Source organism: Anomaloglossus baeobatrachus, chromosome 9, assembly GCF_048569485.1.
Source record: "Anomaloglossus baeobatrachus isolate aAnoBae1 chromosome 9, aAnoBae1.hap1, whole genome shotgun sequence".
Taxonomy (NCBI): Eukaryota; Metazoa; Chordata; class Amphibia; order Anura; family Aromobatidae; genus Anomaloglossus; species Anomaloglossus baeobatrachus.
The window spans coordinates 37,679,787-37,689,137 of record NC_134361.1 but is presented as its reverse complement, the minus strand read 5'-3'; the positions used below and the strand labels follow the sequence as shown (position 1 = coordinate 37,689,137).

General features: G+C 41.4%; 1 pseudogene; it reads left to right on the top strand.

Annotated features, from left to right (window-relative positions):
• The first annotated feature begins 216 nt into the window (after positions 1-216).
• Positions 217-8,953, top strand: LOC142251796 (olfactomedin-4-like; annotated as a pseudogene).
• Positions 8,954-9,351: the final 398 nt, after the last annotated feature.

The following is a 9,351-nucleotide window of genomic DNA, read 5'->3' as shown; positions in this document are numbered from 1 at the left end:
ATTTAACTGAGCAACATAACTTGTTGGTTTGTAAGATTTATGCATCTGTTAATAAATCCTGCTCTTGTTTGAAGTTTGCAGGCTCTAACTTATTTGCATCTTATCAAACCTGCTAAATCTGCAGGGGGTTGAATACTACTTGTAGGCACTGTACGTCATTGTGTGTATATATAGTGGGTAACACGAGCCAGCGAAATCGAAGACAAGAAGGACACCATGGTCACCTACTTTTTTTTGCTCCTTGGCGTTTGCCAGATTAATGCAGCTAATTTGGTAAGTTCAATGAAAAATTCTATTATTTTTCATGTATAATTGGTAGAAATTCTTTTTCATTTGGGTCTAGAAAACTAATTTTGAATTTCCCAACCAGAGAATTCTAAGTTATTATTTTTTATAGCACTAACATATTCGACAAGAACCCAAATTAGGTTTCTCAGTTATGAACGATATTATAAAGTGGCTTAACAGCATATTGTACGGTTTCCAATGTCTACAGAAAGACTGCACAACAGTTAAAGATCTAGACCTCAATAACATAGAGCTCCGTAAGGATGGAGGAGTATAATCTATATAACAATAATGCAGTTCAGAATTTACATTTTTAATGTTTGCTTATATCTTGGCACATACAGCTGCATTTGTTTTAAGAATGCGTTGTGGGCAGTGCACCTTGCACCTGTTCACACTTGCTTTATTCTGTTATATGGTGCTGGTCAGTTATGCTTTTTTTTTTACAGAATACTTTTAGGGGTAATAGCCTCCTCCATATTGAGTTCAGCCACTCCCATCATTTTAATGTGTTTTGTAAATACAGCAGGATGTTAATTGCCTTTACATTTGTAGGTCTTAGTTACGGAGTCTTACAGAGGAGGTTCCCATTAACATGGCATACCTTGGACCTGATATGCGCACCAGAATTGGCCAATCTACCGATTAATTACCTCACTTCTATAAGTATAGTTTATATAGCTGTTATGCAACTGCAAATTCATCTATTTAGACTCCCACCAATCTGATATTGATGATCTGTCCCAAGGATACAAGGCAGCCCTTTCAATTACTGGTCTTGGTGCCCTACAGGGCTCCACTTTCCTTGTTATTCGGACATAATCGATGCCACTATTTAGTTAAGCTCACCTCTAACTTAAGGCCCCGTCACACATAGTGATGTCGTTAGCGAGATCGCTGAAACGTCACAGGTTTTGTGACTCAACAGCGACCTTGCTAGTGATCTTCCTACGTGTGACACATTGCAGCAACCAGCCCCTGCTGCGATATCGCCGATCGTACCTGAACGTCCTGGTTCATTTTTTGATTATTGGTGTCCCGCTGGGAAGCATGCATTGCTGTGCCATAACAACGACGAGCGACCTCATTGGCACGCCTGGGTGACACAGTCCCAACGACCCCCGAGGTCGTTATACGGATCGCCGTATCATTGCTGCGTCGTTAATTATATCTGCCTGTTTGACACCTCACTAGCGACCATGTATCGGCGTACCAGCGATCCTGACCAGGTCGTATCGTTGTCGGAACGACGCTAAGTGTAACGGGACCCTTACTATGTTGCTGTTTTTCCCTTCATTCAAATCTAGGAAAGGCCAGGGAAAGAATCTTGAATACCAATTTGCTAAATATTCCTTCAAAAAGTGGGATTTATTTTTCACCAAAAGTCCATAAGGAGAGAGAAAAACAAACACCCATACAATTTTGTCCAAGATAGTGTATCTACCTACGAATGTAAGGGTTTATAATGTATTCACAAATAACTTAAGCTTATGCATGCTCTGTTCTAAGTTTTATCTAACCTCCCCACTTGATGAGTTAAAGATATTGTTTACTTGGTCGAACTTAATATTTGTGCAGCAGACATGTTATTCTTGTACAATATGATGCCCCAGAGATGCAAATATACCCAGGATACAACAAAACTTTGTCCTAAAGTGTATAAAATTGATATAAAAACATAATTTTCTGAATAAGTTGAAATTTACTAGCTACAAAAAATAGGCACAGTGATGGGGGCAAATTTCACCCCCAGTTATGCAAGTATTTTTAAAATCATGAACAACAAACATTTTGGGCTCAATTAATTAAGACTGATATTGTATACACCAATCTTAGTGAAAAGACTTGGTGGAGCAAAATAAGACTAATTCAGAAGAGGCACACACCACATAAGATATGCCAAGTTCTCTATCACTGGTGTGCACCTCCGTGCTCCTTTACAGAAATGTTACTATATTCCAGTACAGTGCAAATGGAAGTCTTGAAGAATTTGTTAGGTGGGCATCATCACACCCTACACATCTGTATATAATAAAGTTGCACAAAGTTAAAACCAATTCACGTGGCAAATATGGCGTCATAATAGGTATTTTGGAATTTTTTTTCATCTGTAGCTATTAAATCGGCAACCATCCTAGATTATTTTGTATACAAGTTTATATGCTCATTTTTTTTTTCGTTGTGATGTTGATGAAAATAATTGTCATATCATGTATCTATTGTAAAGTCAACAATTCCAATCCAATGTTTCAAGTGCTTGCAAAAATTACAGAATTTGAAATAAGATAATTCGTATTATTAAAGATTATATTACATAATAATTGTCACAATAAAACACTGATATTGTCACTTTTCAACAGTATCACAGTTTCCAGGGTTCTGTGGATGAGCTGGGGGTCTGTCAATGCTCCGTTATTCTCCCAGATTCTACGTTCCCAGCGGATAGTTTGGAAATCCTGGAAATATCCAACCATAACCTGAGTATCACCGTCCAGCAGGAGATCACAAAGGTATGGGAACCTAAGGGGAAACGTTTCTTGTCTACCTATCCACTTAGAATAATATGTATAGACACTATATGCTTATATTTGCACCCCGTCTATTGTGCCATAAAATGTTTTGCTCCCAATGAGCATACATCTTATAACGTCACATTACCCTACAGATCCAGGACTATGAGAGTACACTGATCATCTACATGGAACGGCTGACCGATCTGACCAAACGGGTGGAGGCGATGGAGAATGGAGGAATCTCATACACCGAGCTGGACTTTGAGTTGGTGAAATTGGAGATTAGAGAAATGGAGACTCTGATATTGCAACTGAAGACTTCTATGAATGGCAACAATGCTCTGGTTGAAGCTCTGTACATGTAGGTAAGAAAGATGTGGATAGGAACAAAGACCCAAGTAAAAGCTGCTTGGTCCCAATGTAAAATATATATGGGAGTCCCAATCTACTGCACCATGTGCCATTTGATCTCTGATCTATGTCACATACAGGTTCTCCAGTGGGTTTCCCAATATAGAAATCAAGGGTGAAGGAGAAGAAAACATTAGTGGAAGGCATCTATACTGAATAAATATCCTTAATGTTCTAGGGATTGTAAGATGTTTATCATGAGAAGAAAGAATAGCTTCTTCGAGCCACAAAGATCCTGTAGTGCTATCAACAAATCCACTTGTTCCAATGAAATTCAAAGCTTAAACTTGCCGCGTCTTCACCAATCCACAATATAATTCAGATGGATGGCCCTATAGTATATAAGCAAACACTAGGACTAGAAGAGTGTATAAATTTAATAAGCAAACTGAGATTGAAAGTCTCCAATGTCATGTATTTTGATTGGAAGAGCCTGAACAGAGTATGGGGAGTTGTCACATAGTGACTACTGGGGTCCCGCCAGGGATGTGGAAACTCCCGGTGAGCACTGCAACACACAGGGTACACGTTACTACAATGGGCCCTGCGCTAGGGAAAGGGGAGCAGGGCCATCTCCTGACCTCACCTGAGGCTGATCCCTGCACTCCTAAACGTCCCTATGTGAGTTTATTTACCCCGTCGCCGACCATGTGCCTATCCCTGTCTTTCTCTGGGCTTGGTCTTGTTTAGTGACCAGATCAGTGGGGTAAAATAAACAACAATCACACAAAGCACTTCAAATGACAGGAAGAAGTAATGACTCGAGGAATGAAGCAGAAGGGCAAAAAGCATAAAGGAATCAGGAGAGGAAAAACACCACAGCTTTCACACACAGCTGATCCTTGAATGGCTTCCTGGTCCACAGCTCACAGGGTCCCTCTAAAAGCAAGCTAAGCAGAAGCTATCACCGGCATTTACCTGAGCTGGACGAGATGTTTTTATAGTAGAAGTAACTAGCAATAAAAAACAGCTGGTTCTAGCTTTCATTCAGAGTTTAGGAGACCAGAGGAATTCCTTAACCCTAGCTGCGCTGGATAAAGGAGAATCTGCACAGCCAGCAGTATTAACCTGAGCAAGTGTGTATGAAGCCCTGCGCTGCGATTTCCTGACAGCAGAAATAGGAGGGACCACTCTACATCATGGTACTCTCGAGTACTTTCATTTTAATCAAATTCTGTCTGCCCAACCAGATAACTGTCCTAATCTGCCATCTTTGTAAGTCTTAAGTACAAAATGTATTCTGAATATTTCTTATTATAAGTCCCATGGGAACCAGTTAGATATTTAATAAGGCTATCAGTTCATTTAAAAAAGTAAAGTTATGTTCTGGAATTGGAAAAGATAGAATATACATATTTTTTTTCATTTAAATACTCTTATGAGATTTGGGAAGTATATTATAGGGTTGGTGATAAAGAAAAGCAAGCCGGCATCTACAAAACCTGTAACGACTTGGTTGTTTTATCTACTTGTAATCCAGGCATGTCATATTATTAATAGACCTTACTTTTGAACATTTACTTCATTGGGAGATCTATTTTACATGGCTACAGATCATGTCTTTGGTATATCAAAGCACAACACAAGAAATCTTTGCGTTAGAAAATTAAAATGTGATGTTTACACATAGTGTTTTATATCTGAGAGATTAAAATTTTGTGTTGACCTGACTGATAAATTCTATTTAAATCATTATTTAAGACCACGTCTCACTAAGCGACATCGCTGCTGAGTCACGGTTTTTGTGACGTAGCAGCGATCTTGCTAGCGATGCCGCTGTGTGTGACATCTAGCAATGACCTGGCCCCTGCTGTGAGGTCACTGGTCATTACTGAATGTCCTGGACCATTTTATGGTCGTAGCTCTCCCGCTGTGAAGCGCACATCGCTGTTTGTGACAGCGAGAGAGCAACGATCTGAATGTGCAGGGAACAGGGAGCCGGCTTCTGCGGACGCTGGTAACCAAGGTATACATCGGGTAACCAAGCTAAGTGCTTTGCTTGGTTACCTGATATTTACTTTGATTACCAGCGTCCGCAGCTTCTAGAAGCCGGCTCCCTGCTCCCTGCACACGTAGCCAAGGTACACATCGGGTAACTATAAGCAAAGCGCTTTGCTTAGTAATCCGATGTGTATTATGGTTACCAAGCACAGCGTCGTTACACAGTTCGCTGGTGGCTGGAGGCTGATCTCTGATCGCTGTGGAGATCTTCCTGATTGACAGCTCACCAGCGACCATGTAGCGACGCTCCAGCGATCCCTGTCAGGTCAGATCGCTGGTGGGATCGCTGGAGCGTCGCTAAGTGTGACGGTACCTTTAGTCTATCTCTTTACAATGGAGCAAATGGGACAACGAGGTGACCATATGTCCTGTGCATATGATTAAGTGTTATGTGTTATCTCTTGCAGAGCCATAACATCTCCGTCATGGTGAACCAGCTGGAAGTCTACGACATAAACAATGTACTATTGATCAGAAGGGAAATTAAAGAATTAAAAAAACGGTTGGAGGATTGTGAGAAAAACCAAACAAGACCAAATCCTCTTCCTCCAGGGAACTATGGTGAGTCGGAAAAGTCTTCAAAAATAGCCATCTTTCCCAACCTCTGCAGACGTGCTTGTGCTCTGTCGGAAGGTTGTCTTCAAGAAGAACATGAAATTTAAAGTCTTAACCCCCCCCCCATACATATTAGATGACTGTTGGCATAGCACCCCTGTGCTCTCTTTGAGATAGTCGACATATCTGGTGATGATGACTTATCTCTGAAATCAGACACAGTGGATCAATATTTTCCCTGACAATAATGTATGGGAGTCGTCCACACACGTTAAACTGTCGGACGAACCCATCGATATCGGATGGTCGGCCAACATTAGTCTAATCAGTTCAGGAGAACTTGCAGCAGAATGATTGTGTCTGTTTCCCTTCTGCCCCTTCCCTCGCTATAGAATTTTATGAGCACCAATTACCGTCCATTATTTCAATAGTGGGAAAATCTCTATTCATGAAGACAGATTTTATCTGTGAATTCAGCATATAAAAAAATGAATGATCAGTTCAAGATGTGAAATATATAGATTTTTCTAATAAGATATATGTATCAGCAGTTACTATTTAAATTCCAAAGGTTCAATCGCTCTCTCCTCACATCATTAATTGGAAGAGAGTAGGAAGACCCAAACACAATAGATCTTATTGTGATGTGTTCTGAATGTGCAATGACAAAATTATAAACTTAAAGTGGTTATCCAGGACTTTTACATTGACAGCTTAACCTCTAGATAGGTCATCAATGTCTGAGCAGTGGAGATGTGACACCCGGCATCTCCACAGATCAGCTATTACCGGTGTCACCGCTGGCCACAAATAGTGACGGAGCTACACAACTCCATCAACGGCATATTGGGCAGAGTCAGATATTGCATATCTGCCTCCTATTAATTCAAATAGGGGGCGGATACGTAGTACTCGGCCGCGGCCTTTATACAGATGATGGAGCTGTGCTGTGCAACTCTGCAACTGAGTAATTACGGCTGGAAGAGGCACCGGGAACGCCTCATCGGAGAGGGTGCCGGATGTCGCTTCCTCACCGATCACACATTAATGACCTATCGTAAGCGTAGGTCATCAATGTTAAAGTCCTGGACAAGCCAATTAATTATGCATGGACTGTGACAAAAAAAGCCATCAGGATGGAAAACCCAGTCTGAAGCCACTCCTGTCTCTGCTTAGTACACCCCCATCCCGTATCCAGTTTTAGTCTGTCTCCAGAGCTAAAGAATTTATGTGCAAGTTCTGTATAGCTGAAACCCTTAGGGGTACTTTACACGTTGTGACATCGCTACCGATATATCGTCGGGGTCACGTCGTTAGTGACGCACATCCGGCACCGGTAGCGACATCGCAACGTGCAAATCCTTAGTGCGACGATGAAGGAGCACAGAAGCGTAAAAATCGCTCATCTGTGTAACGTCGTTCATTTCCATAATGTCGCTACATCAGGAGATATGATGTTGTTTGTCGCTCCTGCGGCGTCACACATCGCTGTGTGTGAAGCCGCAGGAACGACAAACATCTCCTTACCTGCGTCCACCAGCAATGCGGAAGAAAGGAGGTGGGCGGGATGTTATGTCCCGCTCATCTCCGCCCCTCCGCTTCTATTGGCTGGCCGCTTAGTGACGTTGCGGTGACATTGCTGTGACGCCAAACGCACCTCCCCCTTGAAGGAGGGATTGTTCGGTGGTCACAGCGACGTCGCCGACCAGGTATGTGCGTGTGACGCTGCCGTAGCGATTATGTTCGCTACGGCAGCTACCACAAGATATCGCATGTACGATGGGGGGCGGGTGCTATCGCGCTGGACATCGCTAGCCGATGCTAGCGATGTCGCAACGTGTAAAGTACCCCTTACTCTAATCTAAGGTCTCACTCCTAAATCTACTCTTTTAATTACATCCATATAAGACCCAATGACGCAGTGCAGCTGACCAATCACAGCAATGCCAACATGGCCACACAACTACCGTGTATGGCAGGCAATCCCTCCATATTTATTGATGAGAACCATGTGGGGTGAAGACTTGAGCATGGTGTTCGAGCACCTGCGATACTCGGTCAATTAATGAGTGTGCCCGAGCACTCCAATGACCTATCAAGTATCCAGCAGAAGGAAGCATTCTTGCTCATCACTAGTGCAAACACTTTTGCACATGACTGTATTTGTGCAAAGTTTGAGAAATTTCCTGCTGTGATTTTAGGGTATTATGTATAGATTGATGACCAAATATGAATTTTGGCCAACCTAGAATTTTGGCCAACCCTAGAAAGTGTCTGAATCCTAACTATAGTTTTCAACATATAAGTCTATGTCTGAGGCGTGAATACTTTTTGAATATGTTATATGTTCTTTTGGGTTTTTTTGCATAGGCAAATTTGACCATGGAGGAATAGTGACTATCAGCAAACCTTTTGTAGTACAACTGAACTATTTGGGAGTCAACTACAAATATGGAGGCTGGGGAAGTGACTCGTTACTTGGAGATGACCAAGGTGTACAATTTGTGGCTCCTATCTATGGAGATGGAAGGTCAATGAGTACCATACATTACTACAACACCTTCGACGATCTCCTGATCTACAAGCATAGGCTAGAAAAAATCCCGCCTGCAAGTGGACAAGGAGGTGGGATGATAATGTACAATAAATCAATGTACTATAACTGCTATAACACCGTGAATCTCTGCAAACTGAACATTGAGACCAACACTGTGGAGAACAAGGCTTTCCCTGATGCCGCCTACAACAATCGGTTTCCATACTCATCATCTCCTTGGCAGGATTTAGACTTAGCCAGTGATGAGGACGGGCTCTGGGTCATTTATGCAACTGAAAAAGATAGCGGCAACATTCGCATTGGTAAACTTAATGCCACTAATCTTGAGTTGATGCAAACATGGTCTACAACCCAATACAAACCTGGTGTCACCAACACTTTCATGGTCTGTGGAGTCTTATACGCCACCAGAACCCTCAGTACAAAGCAAGAGGAGATCTTCTACATGTACGACACTAACATCAGCAAAGAAGACTTCCTGACCGTACAATTTGATAAGGTGATGGAGAACGTGCAGAGTCTTTCCTACAACCCCAACGACCACAAGCTCTACATGTACAATGACGGCTACCTCATCACATATTATCTCACATTCAAAGAGCTTAAATTAAAAGAATCTCAAACTTAATTTCAATAAATTATCTACATGAATCAATAATCAAGAGTCCTATGATGTGTTGATGATTAATGTCTAAGGGGTTTTGTTGTCTGGAAAAAGGTCAGATTTTTTTGCCAGAAATTGCACCACTCCCATCTATAGGCCATGTCTGTATTCTATTGAAGTGGTTCTTAGAAAAAGCAGACCCTGTTGGCTTAGTTTATACTCCATATACCCTATTGCTAAATAAATTCTTTCAACTACATAAAAGATGAAAAATGTAGAACTTTTAGAATTTTGTGTTTGATTCATATTTCTTAATAAATTATTTTATTTCATGCAAATAAAGCTAAATGATATTGCAGTCTATATGAACAGAATAGGAGTAATAACTAAATTAAATATGATAATCCCCTTACAAGGTGTGG